A 14,818-nucleotide genomic window follows, 5' to 3' on the forward strand; every position below is an offset into this window, starting at 1 on the left:
TTCATGCAGCACCCCAACTCACCTTTCCCCTTAAACAAGCATAAGTTGGTTTTCTACATTTGAGACCCTGTTCTGTTTTGTAATTCAGTTCCTGTGTAGCCAAGTTTACATTCCGTGTAGTAGTGATATCTTATGATCTTTCTTTTTCTGTGTGACTTATTTCACTTAGAATCATCGTACCTAAATCCACTCATTATGCTGCGACGGGCCTGATGACATAGATTTCATTGCTGAGTGATATTGCATTGTACGTAAGTACCAAAACTTCTTTATCCATTTTTCGCTTTCTGTGATATTGAACTTGTACCGTAAACGAGGTTCTTGTAAACAGAGCCGTCCCAAACTTTGGGGTGGCTGTGTCTTTTTGATTTTAATTTCCCTAAGCTATAGGACCATAAGTGGAAGTGCCCTAGGCTCTGTTGCTTTGTTTTTTAGATGTTTCAGGAAACACCATACACTTCTCCAGAGTGGCTGTTGGCAATTTACATCCCGCCCATCAGCATAACAAAGCTCCCAGTTCTCCATGGCCTGTCCTGCCTTTCTGGATTTTACACTTTTTTCAGATGGCCCTTTTGACCGGGGGCAGTGAGACTTCATTGTAGTGCAGATTTCCTTTGCAAGCTTTCTTGGTTGGCCAAAAAGGGCGTATGCGTTTTTTCCTGAATATATTCAGGGAAAAACGCATACGCCCTTTTTGGCCAAGTGCATCATTGTGGACGTTCTGCCTCTTTTCCTATGCTTTACATGCAATTCCCGTCTACCTCCTGAAATCGGTTTCCTGCAATTCTGCCCCGCTTTCAAGTCCTCTTGGCAGCCTTACTTCAATATATTTTTGGACGATAGCTGTCATTTATAACTCTGCAGGTTTGTGAATTACAGTGCCCCTGAGCTCCTTTCTTCAACTCGCTTTCTTGTGAGCTGGCCGCAACACCGCAGGATTGCTTCAGGCCCTAGTGTGGTTCCGGCACGGCACGCTGAGCCTTTGGTTAATTCCTCTTCCTGGTGGGAAATGAGAGTTAAATTTGCCCGTCCACACACCTCCAGCTAGTCTCTCATTGGTTCTCCCTATTCCTGTACATTTTCCGCAGAAATTGCAAACTGGGCCAAACAGGAGATTAAAGGCACTGACTCTACAAGTGGGGAGAGTGTTAGTAAAGCGTCTTGAATGTTGCACCCGAGTACCAGGGGACGAAAACTGAGACACATTTGAACACGTTTCCTGATCACACGGTGGATCATACTCTGTGTTCCACATGCATGTTTCAGCTGAAGGAAGAATCCCTTAAACCTGGAGAGTTGAGACCCATGGAAAGGGTACCATGCAATATGACTTCAAGGGGTCTGCATTTGCTCACCGAACCTCACCAATCCTATCACTGCTGTGTTTATGCCACCGTACACACGCTTGATTCTCTTTCGGAGACATATAAATCCGTAGGTTTTAAGATTATTTCTAGTCAGGTATATTCTTAGGCGTTTAATATGGGGTGTTGAGTCCACTTCGTTCAGCAAGGAGTAGCTCTTGTCTATTGCATATTTGGCTTATGGAACGGTATCTGTGCTATTTTCAATCTCTGGTTTCATGCAGCACCCCAACTCACCTTTCCCCTTAAGCAAGCATAAGTTGGTTTTCTACATTTGAGAACCTGTTCTGTTTTGTAATTCAGTTCCTGTGTAGCCAAGTTTATATTCCGTGTAGTAGTGAAATCTTATGATGTTTCTTTTTCTGTGTGACTTATTTCACTTAGAATCATCGTACCTGAATCCACTCATTATGCTGCGACGGGCCTGATGACAAGATTTCATTGCTGAGTGATATTGCATTGTACGTAAGTACCACAACTTCTTTATCCATTTTTCGGTTTTGTGATATTGAACTTGTACCGTAAACAAGATTCTTGTAAACACAGCCGTCCCAAACTTTGGGGTGGCTGTGTCTTTTTGATTTTAATTTCCCTAAGCTATAGGACCATAAGTGGATGTGCCCTAGGCTCTGTTGCTTGTTTTTTAGATGTTTCAGGAAACACCATACACTTCTCCAGAGTGGCTGTTGGCAATTTACATCCCGCCCATCAGCATAACAAGGCTCCCAGTTCTCCATGGCCTGTCCTGCCTTTCTGGATTTTACACTTTTTTCAGATGGCCCTTTTGACCGGGGGGCAGTGAGACTTCATTGTAGTGCAGATTTCCTTTGCAAGCTTGCTTGGTTGGCCAAAAAGGGCGTATGCGTTTTTTCCTGAATATATTCAGGAAAAAACGCATACGCCCTTTTTGGCCAAGTGCATCATTGTGGACGTTTTGCCTCTTTTCCTATGCTTTACATGCAATTCCTGTCTACCTCCTGAAATCGGTTTCCTGCAATTCTGCCCCGCTTTCAAGTCCTCTTGGCAGCTTTACTTCAATATATTTTTGGACGATAGCTGTCATTTATAACTCTGCAGGTTTGTGAATTACAGTGCCCCTGAGCTCCTTTCTTCAACTCGCTTTCTTGTGAGCTGGCCGCAACACCGCAGGATTGCTTCAGGCCCTAGTGTGGTTCTGGCACGGCACGCTGAGCCTTTGGTTAATTCCTCTTCCTGGTGGGAAATGAGAGTTAAATTTGCCCGTCCACACACCTCCAGCTAGTCTCTCATTGGTTCTCCCTATTCCTGTACATTTTCCGCAGAAATTGCAAACTGGGCCAAACAGGAGTTTAAAGGCACTGACTCTCCAAGTGGGGAGAGTGTTAGTAAAGCGTCTTGAATGTTGCACCCGAGTACCAGGGGACGAAAACTGAGACACATTTGAACACGTTTCCTGATCACACGGTGGATCATACACTGTGTTCCACATGCATGTTTCAGCTGAAGAAAGAATCCCTTAAACCTGGAGAGTTGCGACCCATGGAATGGGTACCATGCAGTATGACTTCAAAGGGTCTGCATTTGCTCACCGAACCTCACCAATCCTATCACTGCTGCGTTTATGCCGCCGTACACACGCTTGATTCTCTTTCGGAGACATATAAATCCATAGGTTTTAAGATTATTTCTAGTCAGGTATATACTTAGGCGTTTAATATGGGGTGTTGAGTCCACTGCGTTGAGCAAGGAGTAGCTCTTGTCTATTACATATTTGGCTTATGGAACGGTATCTGTGCTAATTTCAATCTCTGGTTTTATGCAGCACCCCAACTCACCTTTCCCCTTAAGCAAGCATAAGTTGGTTTTCTACATTTGAGACCCTGTTCTGTTTTGTAATTCAGTTCCTGTGTAGCTAAGTTTACATTCCGTGTAGTAGTGATACCTTATGATGTTTCTTTTTCTGTGTGACTTATTTCACTTAGAATCATCGTACCTGCATCCACTCATTATGCTGCTACGGGCCTGATGACATAGATTTCATTGCTGAGTGATATTGCATTGTACGTAAGTACCACAACTTCTTTATCCATTTTTCGCTTTCTGTGATATTGAACTTGTACCGTAAACGAGGTTCTTGTAAACAGAGCCAGCCCAAACTTTGGGGTGGCTGTGTCTTTTTGATTTTAATTTCCCTAAGCTATAGGACCATAAGTGGAAGTGCCCTAGGCTCTGTTGCTTTGTTTTTTAGATGTTTCAGGAAACACCATACACTTCTCCAGAGTGGCTGTTGGCAATTTACATCCCGCCCACCAGCATAACAAGGCTCCCAGTTCTGCATGGCCTGTCCTGCCTTTCTGGATTTTACACTTTTTTCAGATGGCCCTTTTGACCGGGGGGCAGTGAGACTTCATTGTAGTGCAGATTTCCTTTGCAAGCTTGCTTGGTTGGCCAAAAAGGGCGTATGCGTTTTTTCCTGAATATATTCAGGAAAAAACACATACGCCCTTTTTGGCCAAGTGCATCATTGTGGACGTTCTGCCTCTTTTCCTATGCTTTACATGCAATTCCAGTCTACCTCCTTAAATCGGTTTCCTGCAATTCTGCCCCGCTTTCAAGTCCTCTTGGCAGCCTTACTTCAATATATTTTTGGACGATAGCTGTCATTTATAACTCTGCAGGTTTGTGAATTACAGTGCCCCTGAGCTCCTTTCTTCAACTCGCTTTCTTGTGAGCTGGCCGAAACACCACAGGATTGCTTCAGGACCTAGTGTAGTTCCGGCACGGCATGCTGAGCCTTTGGTTAATTCCTCTTCCTGGTGGGAAATGAGAGTTAAATTTGCCCGTCCAGACACCTCCAGCTAGTCTCTCTTTCGTTCTCCCTATTCCTGTTCATTTTCCACAGAAATTGCAAACTGGGCCAAACAGGAGGTTAAAGGCACTGACTCTCCAAGTGGGGAGAGTGTTAGTAAAGCATCTGGAATGTTGCACCCGAGTTCCACGGGACGAAAACTGAGACACATTTGAACACGTTTCCCGATCACACGGTGGATCATACTCTGGGTTCCACATGCATGTTTTAGCTGAACGAAGAATCCCTTAAACCTGGAGAGTTGAGACCCATGGAATGGGTACCATGCAATATGACTTTAAAGGGTCTGCATTTGCTCACCGAACCTCACCAATCCTATCACTGCTGCGTTTATGCCGCTGTACACACGCTTGATTCTCTTTCGGAGACATATAAATCCGTAGGTTTTAAGATTATTTCTAGTCAGGTATATTCTTAGGCGTTTAATATGGGGTGTTGAGTCCACTTCGTTCAGCAAGGAGTAGCTCTTGTCTATTGCATATTTGGCTTATGGAACGGTATCTGTGCTAATTTCAATCTCTGGTTTCATGCAGCACCCCAACTCACCTTTCCCCTTAAGCAAGCATAAGTTGGTTTTCTACATTTGAGACCCTGTTCTGTTTTGTAATTCAGTTCCTGTGTAGCCAAGTTTACATTCCGTGTATTGGTGATATCTTATGATGTTTCTTTTTCTGTGTGACTTATTTCACTTAGAATCTTCATACCTGAATCCACTCATTATGCTGGTACGGGCCTGATGACATAGATTTCATTGCTGAGTGATATTGCATTGTACGTAAGTACCACAACTTCTTTATCCATTTTTCGCTTTCTGTGATATTGAACTTGTACCATAAACGAGGTTCTTGTAAACAGAGCCTTCCCAAACTTTGGGGTGGCTGTGTCTTTTTGATTTTAATTTCCCTAAGCTATAGGACCATAAGTGGAAGTGCCCTAGGCTCTGTTGCTTTGTTTTTTAGATGTTTCAGGAAACACCATACATTTCTCCAGAGTGGCTGTTGGCAATTTACATCCCGCCCATCAGCATAACAAGGCTCCCAGTTCTCCATGGCCTGTCCTGCCTTTCTGGATTTTACACTTTTTTCAGATGGCCCTTTTGACTGGGCGGCAGTGAGACTTCATTGTAGTGCAGATTTCCTTTGCAAGCTTGCTTGGTTGGCCAAAAAGGGCGTATGCGTTTTTTCCTGAATATATTCAGGAAAAAACGCATACGCCCTTTTTGGCCAAGTGCATCGTTGTGGATGTTCTGCCTCTTTTCCTATGCTTTACATGCAATTCCATTCTACCTCCTGAAATCGGTTTCCTGCAATTCTGCACCGCTTTCAAGTCCTCTTGGCAGCCTTACTTCAATATATTTTTGGACGATAGCTGTCATTTATAACTCTGCAGGTTTGTGAATTACAGTGCCCCTGAGCTCCTTTCTTCAACTCGCTTTTTTGTGAGCTGGCCGCAACACCGCAGGATTGCTTCAGGCCCTAGTGTGGATCCGGCACGGCACGCTGAGCCTTTGGTTAATTCCTCTTCCTGGTGGGAAATGAGAGTTAAATTTGCCCGTCCAGACACCTCCAGCTAGTTTATCATTGGTTCTCCCTATTCCTGTACATTTTCCGCAGAAATTGCAAACTGGGCCAAACAGGAGTTTAAAGACACTGACTCTCCAAGTGGGGAGAGTGTTAGTAAAGCGTCTTGAATGTTGCACCCGAGTACCAGGGGACGAAAACTGAGACACATTTGAACACGTTTCCTGATCACACGGTGGATCATACTCTGTGTTCCACATGCATGTTTTAGCTGAAGGAAGAATCCCTTAAACTTGGAGAGTTGAGACCCATGGAATGGGTACCATGCAATATGACTTCAAAGGGTCTGCGTTTGCTCACCGAACCTCACCAATCCTATCACTGCTGCGTTTATGCCGCTGTACACACGCTTGATTCTCTTTCGGAGACATATAAATCCGTAGGTTTTAAGATTATTTCTAGTCAGGTATATTCTTAGGCGTTTAATATGGGGTGTTGAGTCAACTTCGTTCAGCAAGGAGTAGCTCTTGTCTATTGCATATTTGTCTTATGGAACGGTATCTGTGCTAATTTCAATCTCTGGTTTCATGCAGCACCCCAACTCACCTTTCCCCTCAAGCAAGCATAAGTTGGTTTTCTACATTTGAGACCCTGTTCTGTTTTGTAATTCAGTTCTTGTGTAGCCAAGTTTACCTTCCGTGTACTAGTGATATCTTATGGTGTTTCTTTTTCTGTGTGACTTATTTCACTTAGAATCATCATACCTGAATCCACTCATTATGCTGCTACGGGCCTGATGACATAGATTTCATTGCTGAGTGATATTGCATTGTACGTAAGTACCACAACTTCTGTATCCATTTTTCGCTTTCTGTGATATTGAACTTGTACTGTAAACGAGGTTCTTGTAAACAGAGCCGTCCCAAAGTTTGGGGAGGCTGTGTCTTTTTGATTTTAATTTCCCTAAGCTATAGGACCATAAGTGGAAGTACCCTAGGCTCTGTTGCTTTGTTTTTTAGATGTTTCAGGAAACACCATACACTTCTCCAGAGTGGCTGTTGGCAATTTACATCCCGCCCATCAGCATAACAAGGCTCCCAGTTCTCCATGGCCTGTCCTGCCTTTCTGGATTTTACACTTTTTTCAGATGGCCCTTTTGACCGGGGGGCAGTGAGACTTCATTGTAGTGCAGATTTCCTTTGCAAGCTTGCTTGGTTGGCCAAAAAGGGCGTATGCGTTTTTTCCTGAATATATTCAGGAAAAAACGCATACGCCCTTTTTGGCCAAGTGCATCATTGTGGACGTTCTGCCTCTTTTCCTATGCTTTACATGCAATTACTGTCTACCTCCTGAAATCGGTTTCCTGCAATCCTGCCCCGCTTTCAAGTCCTCTTGGCAGCCTTACTTCAATATATTTTTGGACGATAGCTGTCATTTATAACTCTGCAGGTTTGTGAATTACAGTGCCCCTGAGCTCCTTTCTTCAACTCGCTTTCTTGTGAGCTGGCCGCAACACCGCAGGATTGCTTCAGGCCCTAGTGTGGTTCCGGCACGGCATGCTGAGCCTTTGGTTAATTCCTCTTTCTGGTGGGAAATGAGAGTTAAATTTGCCCGTCCAGACACCTCCAGCTAGTTTCTCATTGGTTCTCCCTATTCCTGTACATTTTCAGCAGAAATTGCAAACTGGGCCAAACAGGAGTTTAAAGACACTGACTCTCCAAGTGGGGAGAGTGTTAGTAAAGCGTCTTGAATGTTGCACCCGAGTACCAGGGGACGAAAACTGAGACACATTTGAACACGTTTCCTGATCACACGGTGGATCATACTCTGTGTTCCACATGCATGTTTCAGCTGAAGGAAGAATCCCTTAAACCTGGAGAGTTGAGACCCATGGAATGGGTACCATGCAGTATGACTTCAAAGGGTCTGCATTTGCTCACCGAACCTCACCAATCCTATCACTGCTGCGTTTATGCCGCTGTACACACGCTTGATTCTCTTTCGGAGACATATCAATGCGTAGGTTTTAAGATTATTTCTAGTCAGGTATATTCTTAGGCGTTTAATATGGGGTGTTGAGTCCACTGCGTTGAGCAAGGAGTAGCTCTTGTCTATTACATATTTGGCTTATGGAACGGTATCTGTGCTAATTTCAATCTCTGGTTTTATGCAGCACCCCAACTCACCTTTCCCCTTAAGCAAGCATAAGTTGGTTTTCTACATTTGACACCCTGTTCTGTTTTGTAATTCAGTTCCTGTGTAGCCAAGTTTACATTCCGTGTAGTAGTGATATCTTATGATGTTTCTTTTTCTGTGTGACTTATTTCACTTAGAATCATCATACCTGCATCCCCTCATTATGCTGCTACGGGCCTGATGACATAGATTTCATTGCTGAGTGATATTGCATTGTACGTAAGTACCACAACTTCTTTATCCATTTTTCGCTTTCTGTGATATTGAACTTGTACCGTAAACGAGGTTCTTTTAAACAGAGCCGTCCCAAACTTTGGGGTGGCTGTGTCTTTTTGATTTTCATTTCCCTAAGCTATAGGACCATAAGTGGAAGTGCCCTAGGCTCTGTTGCTTTGTTTTTTAGATGTTTCAGGAAACACCATACACTTCTCCAGAGTGGCTGTTGGCAATTTACATCCCGCCCACCAGCATAACAAGGCTCCCAGTTCTCCATGGCCTGTCCTGCCTTTCTGGATTTTACACTTTTTTCAGATGGCCCTTTTGACCGGGGGGCAGTGAGACTTCATTGTAGTGCAGATTTCCTTTGCAAGCTTGCTTGGTTGGCCAAAAAGGGCGTATGCGTTTTTTCCTGAATATATTCAGGAAAAAACGCATACGCCCTTTTTGGCCAAGTGCATCATTGTGGACGTTCTGCCTCTTTTCCTATGCTTTACATGCAATTCCTGTCTACCTCCTGAAATCGGTTTCCTGCAATTCTGCCCCACTTTCAAGTCCTCTTGGCAGCCTTACTTCAATATATTTTTGGACGATAGCTGTCATTTATAACTCTGCAGGTTTGTGAATTACAGTGCCCCTGAGCTCCTTTCTTCAACTCGCTTTCTTGTGAGCTGGCCGCAACACCGTAGGATTGCTTCAGGCCCTAGTGTGGTTCCGGCACGGCATGCTGAGCCTTTGGTTAATTCCTCTTTCTGGTGGGAAATGAGAGTTAAATTTGCCCGTCCAGACACCTCCAGCTAGTTTCTCATTGGTTCTCCCTATTCCTGTACATTTTCCGCAGAAATTGCAAACTGGGCCATACAGGAGGTTAAAGGCACTGACTCTCCAAGTGGGGAAAGTGTTAGTAAAGCGTCTGGAGTGTTGCACCCGAGTACCAGGGGACGAAAACTGAGACACATTTGAACACGTTTCCCGATCACACGGTGGATCATACTCTGGGTTCCACATGCATGTTTCAGCTGAAGGAAGAATCCCTTAAACCTGGAGAGTTGAGACCCATGGAATGGGTACCATGCAATATGACTTCAAAGGGTCTGCATTTGCTCACCGAACCTCACCAATCCTATCACTGCTGCGTTTATGCCGCTGTACACACGCTTGATTCTCTTTCGGAGACATATAAATCCGTAGGTTTTAAGATTATTTCTAGTCAGGTATATTCTTAGGCGTTTAATATGGGGTGTTGAGTCCACTTCGTTGAGCAAGGAGTAGCTCTTGTCTATTGCATATTTGGCTTATGGAATGGTATCTGTGCTAATTTCAATCTCTGGTTTCATGCAGCACCCCAACTCACCTTTCCCCTTAAGCAAGCATAAGTTGGTTTTCTACATTTGAGACCCTGTTCTGTTTTGTAATTCAGTTCCTGTGTAGCCAAGTTTACATTCCGTGTAGTAGTGATATCTTATGATGTTTCTTTTTCTGTGTGACTTATTTCACTTAGACTCATCATACCTGCATCCACTCATTATGCTGCTACGGGCCTGATGACATAGATTTCATTGCTGAGTGATATTGCATTGTACATAAGTACCACAACTTCTTTATCCATTTTTTGCTTTCTGTGATATTGAACTTGTACCGTAAACGAGGTTCTTGTAAACAGAGCCGTCCCAAACTTTGGGGTGGCTGTGTCTTTTTGATTTTCATTTCCCTAAGCTATAGGACCATAAGTGGAAGTGCCCTAGGCTCTGTTGCTTTGTTTTTTAGATGTTTCAGGAAACACCATACACTTCTCCAGAGTGGCTGTTGGCAATTTACATCACGCCCACCAGCATAACAAGGCTCCCAGTTCTCCATGGCCTGTCCTGCCTTTCTGGATTTTACACTTTTTTCAGATGGCCCTTTTGACCGGGGGGCAGTGAGACTTCATTGTAGTGCAGATTTCCTTTCCAAGCTTGCTTGGTTGGCCAAAAAGGGCGTATGCGTTTTTTCCTGAATATATTCAGGAAAAAACGCATACGCCCTTTTTGGCCAAGTGCATCATTGTGGACGTTCTGCCTCTTTTCCTATGCTTTACATGCAATTCCCGTCTACCTCCTGAAATCGGTTTCCTGCAATTCTGCCCCGCTTTCAAGTCCTCTTGGCAGCCTTACTTCAATATATTTTTGGACGATAGCTGTCATTTATAACTCTGCAGGTTTGTGAATTACAGTGCCCCTGAGCTCCTTTCTTCAACTCGCTTTCTTGTGAGCTGGCCGCAACACCGCAGGATTGCTTCAGGCCCTAGTGTGGTTCTGGCACGGCACGCTGAGCCTTTGGTTAATTCCTCTTCCTGGTGGGAAATGAGAGTTAAATTTGCCCGTCCACACACCTCCAGCTAGTCTCTCATTGGTTCTCCCTATTCCTGTACATTTTCCGCAGAAATTGCAAACTGGGCCAAACAGGAGTTTAAAGGCACTGACTCTCCAAGTGGGGAGAGTGTTAGTAAAGCGTCTTGAATGTTGCACCCGAGTACCAGGGGACGAAAACTGAGAAACATTTGAACACGTTTCCTGATCACACGGTGGATCATACACTGTGTTCCACATGCATGTTTCAGCTGAAGGAAGAATCCCTTAAACCTGGAGAGTTGAGACCCATGGAATGGGTACCATGCAGTATGACTTCAAAGGGTCTGCATTTGCTCACTGAACCTCACCGATCCTATCACTGCTGCGTTTATGCCGCCGTACACACGCTTGATTCTCTTTCGGAGACATATAAATCCATAGGTTTTAAGATTATTTCTAGTCAGGTATATTCTTAGGCGTTTAATATGGGGTGTTGAGTCCACTGCGTTGAGCAAGGAGTAGCTCTTGTCTATTACATATTTGGCTTATGGAACGGTATCTGTGCTAATTTCAATCTCTGGTTTTATGCAGCACCCCAACTCACCTTTCCCCTTAAGCAAGCATAAGTTGGTTTTCTACATTTGAGACCCTGTTCTGTTTTGTAATTCAGTTCCTGTGTAGCCAAGTTTACATTCCGTGTAGTAGTGATACCTTATGATGTTTCTTTTTCTGTGTGATTTATTTCACTTAGAATCATCATACCTGAATCCACTCATTATGCTGCTACGGGCCTGATGACATAGATTTCATTGCTGAGTGATATTGCATTGTACGTAAGTACCACAACTTCTTTATCCATTTTTCCCTTTCTGTGATATTGAACTTGTACCGTAAACGAGGTTCTTGTAAACAGAGCCGTCCCAAACTTTGGGGTGACCGTGTCTTTTTGATTTTAATTTCCCTAAGTTATAGGACCATAAGTGGAAGTGCCCTAGGCTCTGTTGCTTTGTTTTTTAGATGTTTCAGGAAACACCATACACTTCTCCAGATTGGCTGTTGGCAATTTACATCCCGCCCACCGGCATAAAAAAACTCCCAGTTCTCCATGGCCTGTCCTGCCTTTCTGGATTTTACACTTTTTTCAGATGGCCCTTTTGACCGTGGGGCAGTGAGACTTCATTGTAGTGCAGATTTCCTTTGCAAGCTTGCTTGGTTGGCCAAAAAGGGCGTATGCGTTTTTTCCTGAATATATTCAGGAAAAAAAGCATATGCCCTTTTAGGCCAAGTGCATCATTGTGGACGTTCTGCCTCTTTTCCTATGCTTTACATGCAATTCCAGTGTACCTCCTGAAATCGATTTCCTGCAATTCTGCCCCGCTTTCAAGTCCTCTTGGCAGCCTTACTTCAATATATTTTTGGACGATAGCTGTCATTTATAACTCTGCAGGTTTGTGAATTACAGTGCCCCAGAGCTCGTTTCTTCAACTCGCTTTCTTGTGAGCTGGCCGCAACACCGCAGGATTGCTTCAGGCCCTAGTGTAGTTCCGGCACGGCACGCTGAGCCTTTGGTTAATTCCTCTTCCTGGTGGGAAACGAGAGTTAAATTTGCCCGTCCAGACACCTCTAGCTAGTCTCTCTTTCGTTCTCCCTATTCCTGTTCATTTTCCACAGAAATTACAAACTGGGCCAAACAGGAGGTTAAAGGCACTGACTCTCCAAGTGGGGAGAGTGTTAGTAAAGCATCTGGAATGTTGCACCCGAGTACCAGGGATGAAAACGAAACACATTTGAACACGTTTCCCGATCACACGGTGGATCATACTCTGGGTTCCACATGCATGTTTCAGCTGAAGGAAGAATCCCTTAAACCTGGAGAGTTGAGACCCATGGAATGGGTACCATGCAATATGACTTCAAAGGGTCTGCATTTGCTCACCGAACCTCACCAATCCTATCACTGCTGCGTTTATGCCGCTGTACACACGCTTGATTCTCTTTCGGAGACATATAAATCCGTAGGTTTTAAGATTATTTCTAGTCAGGTATATTCTTAGGTGTTTAATATGGGGTGTTGAGTCCACTTCGTTGAGCAAGGAGTAGCTCTTGTCTATTGCATATTTGGCTTATGGAACGGTATCTGTGCTAATTTCAATCTCTGGTTTCATGCAGCACCCCAACTCACCTTTCCCCTTAAGCAAGCATAAGTTGGTTTTCTACATTTGAGACCCTGTTCTGTTTTGTAATTCAGTTCCTGTGTAGCCAAGTTTACATTCCGTGTAGTAGTGATATCTTATGATGTTTCTTTTTCTGTGTGACTTATTTCACTTAGACTCATCATACCTGCATCCACTCATTATGCTGCTACGGGCCTGATGACATAGATTTCATTGCTGAGTGATATTGCATTGTACATAAGTACCACAACTTCTTTATCCATTTTTTGCTTTCTGTGATATTGAACTTGTACCGTAAACGAGGTTCTTGTAAACAGAGCCGGCCCAAACTTTGGGGTGACTGTGTCTTTTTGATTTTCATTTCCCTAAGCTATAGGACCATAAGTGGAAGTGCCCTAGGCTCTGTTGCTTTGTTTTTTAGATGTTTCAGGAAACACCATACACTTCTCCAGAGTGGCTGTTGGCAATTTACATCACGCCCACCAGCATAACAAGGCTCCCAGTTCTCCATGGCCTGTCCTGCCTTTCTGGATTTTACACTTTTTTCAGATGGCCCTTTTGCCCGGGGGGCAGTGAGACTTCATTGTAGTGCAGATTTCCTTTGCAAGCTTGCTTGGTTGGCCAAAAAGGGCGTATGCGTTTTTTCCTGAATATATTCAGGAAAAAACGCATACGCCCTTTTTGGCCAAGTGCATCATTGTGGACGTTCTGCCTCTTTTCCTATGCTTTACATGCAATTCCCGTCTACCTCCTGAAATCGGTTTCCTGCAATTCTGCCCCGCTTTCAAGTCCTCTTGGCAGCCTTACTTCAATATATTTTTGGACGATAGCTGTCATTTATAACTCTGCAGGTTTGTGAATTACAGTGCCCCTGAGCTCCTTTCTTCAACTCGCTTTCTTGTGAGCTGGCCGCAACACCGCAGGATTGCTTCAGGCCCTAGTGTGGTTCTGGCACGGCACGCTGAGCCTTTGGTTAATTCCTCTTCCTGGTGGGAAATGAGAGTTAAATTTGCCCGTCCACACACCTCCAGCTAGTCTCTCATTGGTTCTCCCTATTCCTGTACATTTTCCGCAGAAATTGCAAACTGGGCCAAACAGGAGTTTAAAGGCACTGACTCTCCAAGTGGGGAGAGTGTTAGTAAAGCGTCTTGAATGTTGCACCCGAGTACCAGGGGACGAAAAATGAGAAACATTTGAACACGTTTCCTGATCACACGGTGGATCATACACTGTGTTCCACATGCATGTTTCAGCTGAAGGAAGAATCCCTTAAACCTGGAGAGTTGAGACCCATGGAATGGGTACCATGCAGTATGACTTCAAAGGGTCTGCATTTGCTCACTGAACCTCACCAATCCTATCACTGCTGCGTTTATGCCGCCGTACACACGCTTGATTCTCTTTCGGAGACATATAAATCCATAGGTTTTAAGATTATTTCTAGTCAGGTATATTCTTAGGCGTTTAATATGGGGTGTTGAGTCCACTGCGTTGAGCAAGGAGTAGCTCTTGTCTATTACATATTTGGCTTATGGAACGGTATCTGTGCTAATTTCAATCTCTGGTTTTATGCAGCACCCCAACTCACCTTTCCCCTTAAGCAAGCATAAGTTGGTTTTCTACATTTGAGACCCTGTTCTGTTTTGTAATTCAGTTCCTGTGTAGCCAAGTTTACATTCCGTGTAGTAGTGATACCTTATGATGTTTCTTTTTCTGTGTGACTTATTTCACTTAGAATCATCGTACCTGCATCCACTCATTATGCTGCTACGGGCCTGATGACATAGATTTCATTGCTGCGTGATATTGCATTGTACGTAAGTACCACAACTTCTTTATCCATTTTTCGCTTTCTGTGATATTGAACTTGTACCGTAAACGAGGTTCTTGTAAACAGAGCCAGCCCAAACTTTGGGGTGGCTGTGTCTTTTTGATTTTAATTTCCCTAAGCTATAGGACCATAAGTGGAAGTGCCCTAGGCTCTGTTGCTTTGTTTTTTAGATGTTTCACGAAACACCATACACTTCTCCAGAGTGGCTGTTGGCAGTTTACATCCCGCCCACCAGCATAACAAGGCTCCCAGTTCTCCATGGCCTGTCCTGCCTTTCTGGATTTTACACTTTTTTCAGATGGCCCTTTTGACCGGGGGGCAGTGAGACTTCATTGTAGT

This window comes from Leucopleurus acutus, assembly GCF_964270905.1.
Source record: "Leucopleurus acutus genome assembly, chromosome: 1".
Lineage (NCBI taxonomy): Eukaryota > Metazoa > Chordata > Mammalia > Artiodactyla > Delphinidae > Leucopleurus > Leucopleurus acutus.